The sequence below is a fragment of the Psammomys obesus genome, unplaced genomic scaffold (genome assembly GCF_907164565.1).
Source record: "Psammomys obesus unplaced genomic scaffold, mPsaObe1.curated_primary_1811, whole genome shotgun sequence".
NCBI lineage: Eukaryota > Metazoa > Chordata > Mammalia > Rodentia > Muridae > Psammomys > Psammomys obesus.
Window position 1 is genome coordinate 5,535,970 of NW_026587032.1, and position 13,907 is coordinate 5,549,876.

The window sequence follows — 13,907 nt, forward strand, 5'->3', positions numbered from 1 at the left end:
CACCGCTCGGTTGAGCTCTCCAGCACTGCCTCGGCTACCTCAGCCAATGCTGCAGCCAGCAAGGGGCAGAGACAACTCTCCTGCAAGTGTCAAGGGGCGAGGGTGGGTGAGGGGACCGTATTGTTTTCATTGTTGTGATAAAATACCAGACAAAAGTAACTTAAGGGGGGGAAGGTAAAAGATAATGCCCCTCGTGATGGGGCAGGAACATGTGGTCGTAAGAGCAGGCAGCAGCTGGTCACACTGTGTCCACAATGAGGAAGCAGAGGGCGATGAAGGCTGGTGCCCAGCTCCCTTCTCCTTTTCATTCAGTCCAGGACTCTGAGAGATGCTGCCATCCACATTCAAGGTAGGTCTTCCCTACTCAGTTAAATCTTTCTGGAAACACCCTCACAGATGCGGCCAGAGCTGTGTCTCCTAGGTGGTTCTAAATCTAGCCAATTTGACAACAAAAATCAAGCATCCAAGAGACAGATAACACTAACGTCACTTTGAAAAAAAACATCCATATGGAAATGTACTGCCACAGGAGCTTTCTGAAATACATACATATGCATATATTAAAATACTCCAGTTGAAGTTATTCTACATCTGGGGGATGTACTCCAACTGAACACCAAACACCAGCAAATATAAACTTCAGTTCCAGAGAACTTTTCCATCGTTGGCTGGTGAGGTCCCACAGACACCCCCCTCCCCTGACATTAATAGGTTATCCTCCTTAATAGTAAGGTTCTATCTTCAAAGCTATCACATACCTGGCTCAGAAAATGTGGAGGAATCAAGTGGGTAGTTTCATGACTACTGGCTAGCTTTCATTGTGCTAGGAGGGACTATGCATGCGACCGGAGGAGAAAAGTGATCTTCAGTCTCACTCAGCTGTGAGTCTTACAAGCTGCAATAGTGACTGCCCGGGCAAGACATGCTCTCTGGTAAAATGGTGGCATAAATGTTACAGGAATAACCAACTACTACTTTCTGGCTGGATTTAAGGCCTGCTCTAGGAGATGGAATCCATACCTAGCACTCCTAAGGGGTCAAGGACCTAAGGCTAGATAGGTCATAAGCCCTGGGGTAGAACCTGGTACTATTGCTACCATTCTACAAAACATAGCATTAAAACAACTAATTATGTATTGCTGCACCCACAGATCAGCACATCTCTCAGCCTTCATCGGAGACGCTTCTTGTTGCAGTAGATTGATACGGAGACCCACAGCTGGTCAAGGTCAGAGAGTGAGACCGTGGCATGCTGTGCCCTAAATGAGACATCTATATCACACTCCTCCCCTGGAGGCGCAGGGATCTTCTTGGAAGAGGAAACAGAAAGATGGTAAGAATCAGATACCTCAGATCACACAGACATGATTTCTACCTCATGATTCGACTCTGTACCTCCAAACCAAATAAAATAAGAACATCTTTGTGTGAGACGTGACTTAGAAGGACCGAGTCTAAGCATGCCAACTGTAAATTTTGAGCAGACACCTTGTGTGAAAAACTGATCATCTAACTCATGGACAGCCCTGGTTTACGACTAGCAAATATACTGTATGCATTACTCTTCTTCATGGTGTGGAAAAAAAAACTGGGGAAAAAAAAGCAACTTACAGAAATATTTATTTTGGGGTCACAGTTTTTTTTTTTTTCTTTTTAGTTACATTTTGTTAACTCTGTGTCCCAGCTGTATCCCGCTCCCTCATTCCCTCCCCAACCCCACACTCCCTCCCTGGTCTCCTCCCTGCCCCTTTCCAAGTCCACTGATAGGGGAGGACCTCCTCCCCTTTCATCTGACCCTGTTTTATCAGGTATCTTCAGGGCTGGCTGCAAAGTCCTCCTCTGTGGCCTAACAGACTGTTTTAAGTGACTCAGTCCATTACAGTGGGAATGGTACAGCAGTGGAAGGGCATGACAGCTGGTTGCCCTACACACACAGTCAGGACGCATAGAGAGATGCCCGCTGGTGTTCGGCTTTCTTTTTCCCTACTTCTTGTTTGTTTGTTTGTTTGTTTGTTTGTTTGTTTGTTTTGGCTTTTGGCATTTGGAGACAGTGTTTCTCTGTGTAACTTGACTATCCTGGAACTCAGGGAGATCCGCCTGCCTCTGCCTCCTGAAGTGCTGGGATTAAACACGGGTGCCACCACTACCCAGTCCTTTTTCCTTTCGGTCCAGTCCACACACCCATCCAGTAAGATGGAGCCTCCCATACTGGGGTGACAGTCTTAACCTTCTCAGCTAACTTTCTCTCTCTCTCTCTCTCAATCTCTCTCTCTCTCTTAGACATACCCAGAAGTGTAACTTCTAGGTGCTTCTAAACCCAGTCTATGACGAAAAATCAAATCACACAAACATGCAATAGATCTTAAACTGACCACCTGATACATCAGTTCACAAAGCCAAACAGCCTAACAGTGTTGGGTAAGAGGAAAAGCCTCTCTCACAACCACCAAGCTCCACCCTAGGCTTGTCTAGGTACATTATTCTACTTACAGATCAAAACCATATACAATAATAGGCATTTTTCTCCCTCACCTTACAGGAAAAGAATTTCGCATTCTGTAATTTACTTTGTTTTCTGTTTGTCTGTTTGTTTCGATGGCCAGTATCACAGGGAAGCTCCAGGAGTCAAACATAGATCAGTCTAATTCCAAACCACACGCTCTGTCCAGAGATGAAATGTCAATCAGTGTGGGTAATTTCCTCTCTGGCTTCAGCCCCACAATGTATCTTAGAGTAAAACATAACACGGGTCCAACGCGATAGCCCAGTGGGTAAAGGCAGCTGCCCCGTCGCCTGATAGTCTGATTTCAGTTCTTAGAACCTACAAAGCAGAGGGAGAGAACCAACTTCTGCAAGCTGTCTTCTTGGCTCATGGAATGAGCTGCGGAACACGCCTGTCCGAATGCACACAGTGAGGCAGAGAGGAGAGAGAGAGAGAGGCAAAAAGAAAGAGAGGAGGCAGGAGAAAAGGGAAAAGAAAAAAAAAAACAGCTAAACAGGCCATTGTCCCCCATGCATTCTTAAAAAAAAAATAACAAGTACTGCATTTTGTTCTTTCCCTAAGTAGAATTAAATCTCTCCAACAGCGTCAGATGGATTGCTAATTACACAATTACATCATGTGGCCACGCTGGTAATAAAATTCTTGGAGTGCTTTCAGCAAATCCAAGTTTGGAGAAAATAATGGCTTGCTTTAAAATTATTTACTAAATTAGGCGATTCTTTACTCAACATTGTTTTTAATAATTCAAGTACAGGATGTTTTATTATGAACATTTCTAAAAACAAGTTTAAAAAAAAAAACATCCTCGCTAGTACGTACATACTGCTCCAGGAAGGTTTTAGAAAGAATAAAAACGCTTAATATTCCTCCTTGCTGGCTAGTGGAGGGGGTTCTCAGCAGTCCTGTGAGTCTTTCTGCTGATGTACCCCCTGACTTGTCAGGTTTGGGGAGGGAAGACCTGAGATCCATTTACTCCCTGCAAATCACCACAGATGATTTCAATCCCCTGGGAAGAAGGAAATAAAGACGCTACATGGAAAGTGCCTCTCCTTTCCACAGACAGCTAAAACATACCCCACACGCACATGCTCGGCCATGTGTGATGCTGTGCCTCCTGCAGCATCAGGAAGTGGAATCTACTTGATGCCCTGTGGGTCACGGTCCATAGACTGTAACAGAAGAGAGGCTGTATCCGCTCCCCGTGCTCAGCCCTCCACTGGTCCAGCAGCCTCTGCTTCCTTCTTGTTGGATCAGTCACTCTTGAGATGCTCCACCTGAGAGCCTAGCCAATCTGAGGTAAAGCAAATGCACAAACAGGCATTGAGCAACCCTCCACTGAAAGGCTCAGGCAGCTGCCATCTTGGATGCCCACCCATCAAGGCTTCAGATGCCTGCAGCCCAGTCACTGTCTGACTACAGCCCCAGGAGAGATCCCCAGTGAGACCCATCTAGCCGAGTCATCTCACGCAGAGAACCATGGGAAGTGATGAGCTATTGTTACTGAGTCCCTGGGTTTTGGAGATGTTTGTTAAACACCAACACATAACCAGCAAAACCTCTTCTGATCAGTCATCTATGAGAATTGAGGCCACACCTGGCCACCCAATAAGTCTGTGGGCCCATGAAGGAGTCATCCAGAGTGTCCTACTTTCTGAGGTCTCCATTTCCCATCTGTGAGACACAGGATTCAGGCTAGATATGGGTCTTAACCTAGAGACCAGACCGGAGTCAGAAATTTCGTTTGTGTTTTTTTTTTTTTTTTTTAATCTTTTGAGACAGGGGTTCACAAAGCCCAGGCTAGCCTTCAATGTACTATGCAGCTGAGAGCTTGAACTCCTGATCCTCCTGCTTCCACCCCGGCCCCATCACTGGCATTATAGGCATGTGCCATGTCCAACCCAGTAGTTCTGAAGCCCTGATGGAAGCTTTGCGGTTAGGGGTGACGAAGCCACCCTCCTTCCTTGCTAAAAGGGAAGTGTCCTTGATTGGGGCTGGAATTCCGCCATCTTAGAACATCATCCTGTTCCCTTCTGCCAGTCAAGCTGTTTGATTGACAGGCACATATGGCCCTGACAGCTCAAAACAAAATAAAGAATTAAATGTTGCTTAATTCATGAGGCTTGTTGAGAACAGGGGAGGGGGGATATCTAAAAATGTGAGCTCAGCTGAGGAAAGGGTCCTCAGAATAAAAGTGGAAATATGGCCTACAATGATGTCACGGGATGACCCGTGCTGCCCAGTTTCTGTGGACCAGGACATCACTCAGACTGTGTTCTGAGCCTTTGCTTATCAGATGATCCCGATGATCCAGGAAGTGAACATTCCAAGTGTTCCCCGTTTGACAAAGAAAGAGTTGAGGGACAGAGACAACCCTCCTCCTCCCCCCCCCAAAAAAAAGCCACACAAACAGTGAAAAGCAGAAACAAGACTCAAATCCTTCAGCTCACACAGTCTCTACATGGTAATGGGTCCAAAATCTGTGACTGTACGAAAGTCAAACGTCCCCAGGCGATGTTCCACACAGCTCTCCTTCTCTTAGACAGCGTGTGCCAGGAAGACTGGGGGTGTCTCATAGAAGCACTGGGCTGGTGTGGCAAAAACAAAGTGGGACTGAGTGAGTCACACGTGGGCACAAGTGCGTGCCAGCCCTCAGAGGACAGACTGCGGTGTTTGGTAAGGATGAAGACGACAACAGCAACCCCATTCCTGCGTCCATGTCTGTGTCCTGGGTGAGCACCAGGTGCCACGTGTCACAAGGACATGGGGGCTTAATCACTGCACGTTGTTTAGGGTAAACTTCAGGCAGAGGGTTTTTTTTTTTAATAAATAAAAAAAGCAAAATAAGAGAATGGGGGAAATGAGGAAAAGGCCACAGAAAAGGCTTCATTGTGTTATTTGTGTGTAGCAAGCATGTGTGTGTGTGTGAGTGTGCGCATGCTACCGCCTTGCTCATGGAGAGGTCAGAGCATAAGCTAACGTGAGCAGCTCTCTTCTTCTACCAAGGGATCCAGCTCAGGACATCAGGCCTCGGGCAGACGCCTTTGTCTGTTGAGCCATCTCCCCAGCGCCAAGACTGATATTTCATCCTCACTACTTTATTTCCCAAACTCGATGGTAAATCCACCAGCATTCTACTTCATTATCCATTCTTTGTTGTTGTTTGTGTACGGGTTTTGGGAGTCTTTTTGTTTGTTTTTGGAGGGGTCACATTTTGGTTCGGTTTGGTTATTTGTCTGTTTAGCTTTTTTGAGATATGACTTTACTCTGTTCCACGGGAACTGACTGTATAGCCCACACTGGCCTAATACTTAGAGTGGTCCTCCTGCCTCAGCCTCCCAAATGCTGGGACTACAGGCCTGAGCCATCATGCCTGGTTCGACTTATTTCATCCATTTCTAATGGCTCAAGGACCCAATTTTCATGCCATTTCTACACTTTCAGCCTAGGTAGTCCTCTGTGGCCTGTCCCTAACTCCCAACTCCCTCTCTCTAGACTCCTTCATTCTTCCCCCAGAAGAATCAGTATTGGGAATGCAAAGAGCCTGGGATCATTAGCATTTGGAAGGAGGATTCTGGTAGAAAGGATTCTCCAGACCTAAAGAGGTGATGTTCTTTCTCATGGTGGAAGGACAGACACATACGTGGTCTTGACGTATCTTCTGAGTCACGGTCACCCAGGCTACTAGCCCTTGTTCAATAGCTGCTGTGACGGTGGGGCCTGTCAGCTGGACAAGAGTTAGCAGCACCTAAGAGACAAACCACTGGGTATGTCTAGTGTCTAGTAAGGCATGGGCCTTGCCAGAGTAATTTAACTGAGAAAGGCAGACCTAGCCTCACTGTGAGCAGCAGCATCAGATGGGCTGGTGTCCTGAATAGAATTAAAAAAAAAAAAAAAATGAGCTGAGCACCAGCAATTCATCTCTTTCAGCCCTTGACTGTTGGTGCCAGTGACCAGCTGTGCCCTCTCCTGCAGCCTTGCCTTTCCCACCAAGCTGGACTCTAAGCCAAACCAATCCTTGCTTTCTTCCTTTTGTCAGGCATTTTTGCCAGAGCAGTAACTAATAAGTACTAGGGGCTCTAGAGTGTCGCCCTCATTGTGCTTTGGCAACCCTGAGTCCTAGGTTCTGTTCCCTTGAGTGATCACTCCCAATGGACCTGGCAGTAGTTAAGACAGGTGATCTTGAACCCGGAAGGAGGGTGGGATTGGAGGGGAGGAGGGTGGGGGCCACAGGGGGATACAAAGTGAATAAAGTGTAATTAATAAAAATGAAAAAATAAAAAATGGAAAAAAATATTTTACACAAAAAAATCCAGATGGTAATATTATGATTACAATTAAAAATATAATTCTAGGGAAAAAAAAAAAAAAGGACAGGTGATCTCTGCTGTCCAGTGGGGGAGAACGTCATGTTGGAACTCAGTCTCTGCTCACCACAGAATCTGCAGCAGCCTCCTCTACCAGACACCCTACTGAGCCACTCTGGGTCATTAGCTTAAGGAACATGCTGGGGACAGACTCTCTCAGCTGGAAAGTAAATTAACACTAGAGTATAGGTGACCACACACCCTACTCCCCACACCAGCCCAGCCCCCTGCTTAGGATTCAGAAGCCCTAGGCTGCTTGAGCTGTCATACCTTGGCCACCCATCTGGGCCACCCTGCTTGGAAAGTGCCAGAGCAGTGAGCATCTCAAGAAAAGGGAACAGTAGATGGCCTCTGTGATTGTTAACTCTGTTAACTTGAGACAGCTAAGAGTCACCTAGGAAGAGAGTCTCGGTGAAACACTGTCTACATTGGATTAGCCTCTGGGGATGTCTGGAGGATGGACTGTCTTTTATTCACTGATGTGGGAAGATGCAGCCGCACTCCATTCCTTAGGCAGGGGACCCTGGGGTGTGTAAGAAGACAGTGATTGGGCTGATCACAAGCAAGCAGGTGAGCATTTGTTCTCTCTGTCTTTGACTGTGGCTGTCGCGTGACTGGCAGTTTGAAATGTCTGCCTTGACTTCCTCTGGCAGTCCTGATGGGCTATAATCGGAAACTCAGATAAACCCCATTCTCTCTGGGTTTTCTCACAGCAACAGAAATGGCCCTAGAACAGCCTTTGTTACATATGAACAGGAACGTGCACACCCATGCACACACAAGATGACAGGCCCTGAGTGTCGGCTCTCATCTTACCGAGCAAGCCTATAAACAAACAGTAGAGCCAAAAGATGAACAAAGTCAAGCAGTTCCCACAGCATCCCGCCAGCTCTAACCTCCACCCATCCGTGAACTTTCGGTGCGTTGTCTTCATTATTTGGATTTTCCTGAGTCCTGAATGAGCCACTGAACCTCTGTGAAAAGTCACTGAACGCCTTCAGCAATGGGGATGGCTCTGCCTCTTGGTATATCTTCCAAGCTTGTTTTGTTCTTGCCTCTCCAAGGGAGACATCAAGGGACCTTTGCAAGCAGAGAGGGGAAGTGACAAATGTGTGGAGAGAGACTGTCCACAGCTGCAGGGCAGCTGTAGTTTATGGGAAGTGTGAAGTCACTGGAGTCTTCTGGGTTCTTTAATAGCGTATATTGATTTGCTTGTGCTTCCCTGAGGGAGGGAGGATTTGACTAACAGCCAGTGTTCCCCTGAGAACAAGAGCCAGAGGGTCTGGCTAAATGCAGAAGAGTGAAAAGCCGAGAGAGAGGGGGAAAAAAAGAAAAAGGTAAGAATGATGGTCTGTGAAATTGGAAAATAATATGTACTTCACAGGCCTGACATGACTCCAAACAAGCAGGTGAAAGAAGAAGAATTAATCTAGTTCCTCTCCGCACTTTTAACCGCTCCTGGAGCCTCTTCCCTGCTCTGCCGTTCCTCTCCCCCAGGGGCGTCATCCTGGTACACGTAGTCAAAGCCCTTCCAAGAGCTACTCACATATTCAGCCCTCAGGCTATATGCATGTTCTTGAATCCGTCTAAGAACGGTTAGCTGTGTGTCCTCTGCCAGGATAAGCTTTGCTCTCATGTTTTGTTGTGTAGGACAGAATTTGAAATTATAATTAAGCCTGTAATTATAATTTAAACTGCTAATCCTTTGGGTTTCTGAAAGTATCATGTCGTTGGTCTTCACAGATTCCACTCATGGTGACAGCATGAGAGACTGTTCTTCACTGGAGGGAACCAAGATGCCTACAGGGTTCCTGTGTAAGGGGCATGAGGTACCCCAGTCTGAATTTGCAAATCAACTCTATGAGCATGCTTGTCCAAGAGTGGACGTGGAGCAGAAGGAAGCTGTCACAGGGACTGGAACGCTTGTTCCTCAGAATGTGTTCCCCACCCCCACCACACCATCCCCGCCACAGGTCAGGTGCCATTACCTCTACCTGCCTGTCTACAGCAAGAGTTGTCAACATGACCAACCCAGGCCAGCCCAGGCTCCCAGCCCCTCTATCTTTCCCAGCCAGCCTGGAAGCAGCTTGGCCTTTGGAAGACAGTCATCAGCTGTGACCACCATGTCAAAGAAGAAACAAGGGGCCTGTGAAGAGAACTTGCTGAATTCCCTGACCTCCAGATCTGACTTCCTAGATGGTGTTGTCCCTGGGGCCCTAACAAGTCAGGTTCAGCCACCTGTCCTCAATAGACCAACTAAATAAGTACTAATGAGAAGCAAGAAACCTCTCCCTGGAAGACAAGCTCCCCTTGTGGCTGACACCAAGCTTGGGTGTCACCCAAGCCTTTTTCTTCTCCCAACACGAGACTCCTAGGGAGCCCCTAATTCCTTGAGGACCAATGTCTCAATAGTGGATACCGACACAGCAAACCCAAGGCCAGCCTGGGCTACACCTGTCTCAAGAACACAGAAGAAGCTGGGACTAAAGCTAACTTACTAGTAGAGTGTTGCCCAACACGTGCAAGGCTATGAACTCGATCCCCAGCACAGAAGGAGAAAGGGGAGAAGGAGAAAAATAGGGGGAGCAAAAGAGGAAGAGGAGAGGAGGAGAAAAATCATTATAAAATGGTAGTGGTTCATACCTATAGGCACTGCACTTGGGAGTGAGAGTCAAGAGAATCAGGAGTTCAAAGTCTACCTTGGCTACATAGTGAGTTCAAGGCCAGCCTGTACTACAAGAGACCTTGTCTTGTCTAAAATAAATAAACAAGGAGCTGGAGAGATGGCTCAGAGGTTAAGAGCACTGGGTGTTCTTCCAGAGGACCTGGGTTCAAGTCCCAGCAACCACATAGCAGCTCACAACTATACGTAACTCCAAGATCCGATACCCTCACACAGACACACATGCAGGCAAAACACCAGGGCAAATAAAATAAAAATAAATACATATTTGTAATAGATAAATAAAATCTAATAAAATTTTTGTTGAGAGTCCATATCAGGAATTTAACTAGGTATTAATATGTTGGTCTATGAACCTAGATGATAGATAGATAGATAGATAGATAGATAGATAGATAGATAGATAGATAGATAGTTCAGCTTAGCTACAATGCACAGAGGAAGAAACTGAAGCACAGAGTCCTTAAGTAGCCCTTTTAATGTCACACATCAATTTTCAAAACCTTCACAACCCAACTTTGTTCCAAATAGCCTCTCTCAGAGATGTTACTTGTGTCCAATCAACAGCAGAAACTGTCTTTTAAAATTCCCAGTTAATCCTCCAGATTGTCGCCATCACGGACACTAGCCTCATGCAACCTATCAAGCTGGCTAGGGTAATCAAAGTGCTGGGCAGGACAGGTTCGAAGGGACAGCGCACACAGGTGTATATGGAATTTATGGAAGACACCAGCAGCTCTATCATCCAAAACGTCAGAGGCCCCGTTGAAGAGGGTGATGTGCTCACCGTATTGGAGTCAGAAAAAGAGGCCTTTTTCTGCTTGACCTTGCTGCTGGGTCCTGGATATCCATCACTTAATCGATGGGATGACCTGCAACTGTTAAATAAAGCATTTGTATTATCTAAAAAAAAAAAAAAAAAAAAAAAAAAAAAAAAAAAAAAAAATCCCCAGTTCACTGGCTCTGCTTACAAAGTCTGCAAGCAGGTGACACCTTTCAGTGTGGTGCTAACAGGAGAACAGGGCGTGTGTTGACACTGGTAAGGGGAGGGCTGCTGTTTTGAATACCGTCTCCTTGTGATGCCAATGCCCAAGTCTGTCCCTAGACAGTGGGTGGCTCCCACTCTCTCTCTCAGGATGACCTCTTGCTGTCCCCATGCAGGGCAGCAATTGAGACAGATATGAGGGTGACAGCTGCTATGGCACAGCCATGGTGAGGTGGCAGCTGTGCAGACACTCAGCCTTGGGTGCTCTTGGGAGAAGTTTAGTTCAAGCTGGAGGGGCAATGCCAGCACTCCAGAGTGCGATCAGGAGGAGGTGAGTCCACAGCAAGACAGTTGTGTGAGACAGTTCTCACACAGCAACAGTCTTACTTCGAAGATAAGTTCTGACTTTAAAATCTTCATGAACACCTCTTTCTGTGTCTGTCTCTCTCTGTATCTCTCTCTATCCCCCTTCCCTTTCTCCTTCCCTCCTTTCCTTCTCTCTTTACACAGCTTCTCTCAAGCTCAGATATCTCCAGTACCTGCTAATAAAAAAAAAAAAAAGATGATGATGATGATGATGATCAAAGTAAAAACAACCCTCCCAGTCTGGCCATGGTGGCACATGCCTATTATCTCAGCTCTGAAGATAGGAAGGCAGGAGGATCAGGAGTTCAAGACTAGCCTTAGCTTCTTAGTAAATTTGAGGATAGCCTGGGCTACATGAGATCCTGTTTTTAAAAATAATAAATGAATAAAAATATTAAATAAAGCCTTCCAGAATCTTCCAATTCCCATAGGTTGGCACTTGCTTAATTCTGGTTTCCACAAAATGCTTGTTTCTGGCCAGCTCAACACTTCTGGTTAGTCACAGTTCCTGGCTGAACTCCTACATCCACAGCATTGGCTGGATAGAATATAGTCTTACCTCATGAGCCCTTTCCCTTTGTTGGGTAGTGATTTTGGGGAAGGTGTGATGTTGAAAGGATTAGGAAGCCAACCCTAAAGCTAGAACCCTAAAGACTGTTGAGACTGAATGGTGACATCGGTCACGGCCTCAGAGGGTTGACAAAGACAGGGGCTTCTGTCCTCTGTCCCCACAGCACACTCAAAGTGCCCCCAAACTTCTCCAACAGAGCAACAGTGCAGCAAAAGGGCATTAGCTCGCATGCCCAGAACCAGGCATCTCTAGAGACCCTGTGCCGGTTAACTCAACATTTTCGGCACCAATTCCAAATCACATCCCTGTTCATTTTAGTCTTTTTTACTTAATGAGGGTGAACACCTGCCATGAGTGTGGGGGTCACAGGACAACTTCAGGAGTCAGTCCTGTCCGTCTACCTGGCTGAGGCAGGGTCGCTCTTGTTCTGCTGCAGTGCAGCTCGCTTGGGACTAGCTGGCCCACGAGCTTCCCAGATGGTTGTCTGTGTCTGCCTCCCATCTCACCACGGAGCATTGTCCTTACAGATGCATGACACCACAGCGGGCCTTTTATGTGTGTTCTGGGCCTTAAACTCAGATCTCAGACTTGTGCGGCTAATGCCTTTACCAACTGAACCATCTTTCTGGCTCTCATTTTAGTTTCTGAAGGGAGCAGGACATCCAAGACAAGTTATCACCACAGCGTGTTGGCATACTTCTTCTTTTAACTCTTTTATTTATGTTTCTCATCTTTTTCTCCCTACTCCACCCCAACCCCTTCCAACACCCTAACATGAGGTAGGAGAGAGAAAGGGTTAATGGGAGAGGGGGCGCAGTTCTTTCTTAGCTGCTTCCTGCTGGTCAGGGTTGTTAGGTTCCTTGGAGCCAGTCTAGTTCTCCGTTCAGTAGATCTCCAACTTCTCATTTCACAATAGCAAGCAGGAGCTGCTGCAGGGAGCAGGAGCAGCCTTGTTCTTTCTCATCGCTCCACTCTCTGGGCTCTGGCATTTATTCTCTCTCCAGCGTCCTCAGATTCAAACTATCTGCAGCTGGCAAAGAGCTCCTCTCAGAGCCCACACGGAGCAAAATAGTCTGCTGCTGTGGATCACCTGAATCAGTCCCACATCCCACACCTAGGACCAAAACAAAACCATGTTTATATCCACAACAACAGGGTGTATTTGGTGGTGTCCTGGGACTAAAGACGCTTTCCAAGCACAACTCCAAGGCCTCAAAGAAAATGATTTGCCAATTTCCATGAAAAGTCATGGGAGGTCATTCTGGCATCTCCTTGGAAGCATTTTGGAGTACGCTCCAAAACTGACAGCTCCCTGGGTCTGTGGCCATATACAGCCACTTGGCCTCAGTAGCCGGTGCCTGGCTGTACCCACCATGAAAGCCACCTCCACTGGCATCCTCTGTTCACGCTTTCATCTTCCAAATGGCAATCAAATGTGTCCTGTGAGCTTCGGGGTGATTTAGTATTATTCGTATTTAATTCCACCCCCCACACACACACACTCTTAAATCAAAACTGATTTTAAAACTCTGGGCTGGTTGGTTGAGCAATCATAGCATTCCTGAGGGTGAAGGGGCAGTGTTTTGAATTAATCTGAAGCTATTTCCAATACAGACCCTACTTCTAAACACACTTAGCGATTTGGGACTCAAGCACCTGGCTGTGGAAGATATTTACACTTGTAAATTCTAAGCTCTCAGGGTGGAGTTTTTGTATCAAGCCACTTGAAAAAGAGGAGGAAGATGAGGACAAAGATAAGGAAGAGGAAGGGGAGGAAGAGGAGGTAGAGAAACCCCATTGGTCTTTAATTTGCCTGAAGCTTGCCAATTAAAATAGACTGACTGGTCACCAAGTCCCAGGGATCCATTTATCTCTGCCTTCCCAGAACCAGGTATGGCATTAAAGGTACAGCAGCACACAGGTTTAATCCCAGCATTCCACTGGATTGTGGGGCTGGAATTTGGACCCTCCTCTCACAAGGTGGGCATTCCACGATCTAAGCCATCTCCCCAATCCTCAAAACAGGTTCTTCAATGGTTATTTTCAAATTCACCCTTCAAGGTAAAAGTGATTTTTTAAAATTATTTTAATTAGTTGATTTTCTAAAGATTAAAAAAAATCTACAGAGAGCATTTTGAAAACAACCATTAAAAGTATTTCCCCATTGCATATTGCCTAAGCCAGGTCCTGAATAAAAACTCCATCCCAGCCATGCATTAAAAAAACCTCCGACTGAAGCATTCCAGTGGGTTTAACCTAGTTTTAAATTAAAAAAAAAAAAAAAAAAAAAAAAGTTGGCAACCAGTGAGAAAAAAAATTTTTGCTTGCTAAATGTTAACCAAAATCTTTACAGAAAGCGTCAGGGGCATTTAAAGTGAGCACTGTGATTTACAAAACCCTCCAGATTATCCCTTTTTTTTTTTTTTTTTTTTTTT